We start from the raw sequence: 790 nt of genomic DNA on the forward strand, positions 1-790 counted from the left end.
AAGGCTTAGGCATGGCTGAGGTTGGCTAGGAAGAGAGTACACAGAAGGAAGTGAAGGGAGCCAGGAGGCCTGAGGAATAACACGTTTTAGGGTGGTTGAATAGACAAGGATAATGAGGAGAGGCCTGTGAAGAGAGAGTAAAACCAGAAGACTAGGGGAACAAAAACCAAGAGAGGAGAGTGTTTCAAGACTATTGGAGAGATTTGCTTAGAGTGTGGAAAGGTCCAATAAGATAAGGATAGAAAAATATTAGTCACTGATGACTTTGACAAGAGCAGTTTCAGTGAAGTGTGTGTGTTGGGGGGTCACACTTCAAATAGCACCCAACAGGTTGAAAAATTAACTGGAGGTGCTCTTGCTTTGACAGCACGTATAGTAAAACTGGAACAATACAGAGAAAATTGGCATGACTCCTACATACAGATGACACACAGATTCGTGAAGTGCTACATATGTTTTGTGTATGGATCTGACTTTTGGACAATGTTAGCTTTTACATATTCAAAAAAGAAAATTGGGCTTCCCTGGTGGCGCAGTGGTTGAGAGTCCGCCTGCCGATGCAGGGGGCACGGGTTTGTGCCCCGGTCTGGGAGGATCCCACATGTCGCAGAGCGGCTGGGCCCGTGAGCCATGCCCGCTGAGCCTGCACGTCCGGAGCCTGTGCTCCGCAACAGGAGAGGCCACAACAGTGAGAGGCCCGTGTACCACAAAAAAAAAAAAAAAAAAAAAAGAAAATTGAACCAACAAGAATGAAAGGGATCATAAAACTGAATATAAACAGAAATAAACC

General features: G+C 45.6%; 1 non-coding gene across 1 annotated transcript; it reads left to right on the top strand.

Moving 5' to 3' along the window:
• Window positions 1-349: 349 nt before the first annotated feature.
• LOC113622496 (U6 spliceosomal RNA) lies at window positions 350-458 on the top strand. Its single transcript, XR_003433542.1, has one exon. It is a non-coding gene; the product is annotated as a U6 spliceosomal RNA (small nuclear RNA).
• The last annotated feature ends 332 nt before the right edge of the window (window positions 459-790 follow it).

Source organism: Aethalodelphis obliquidens, unplaced genomic scaffold (genome assembly GCF_003676395.1).
Source record: "Aethalodelphis obliquidens isolate GAN/ISIS:26980383/991018 unplaced genomic scaffold, ASM367639v1 scaffold9, whole genome shotgun sequence".
In the NCBI taxonomy this organism is placed as follows: domain Eukaryota; kingdom Metazoa; phylum Chordata; class Mammalia; order Artiodactyla; family Delphinidae; genus Aethalodelphis; species Aethalodelphis obliquidens.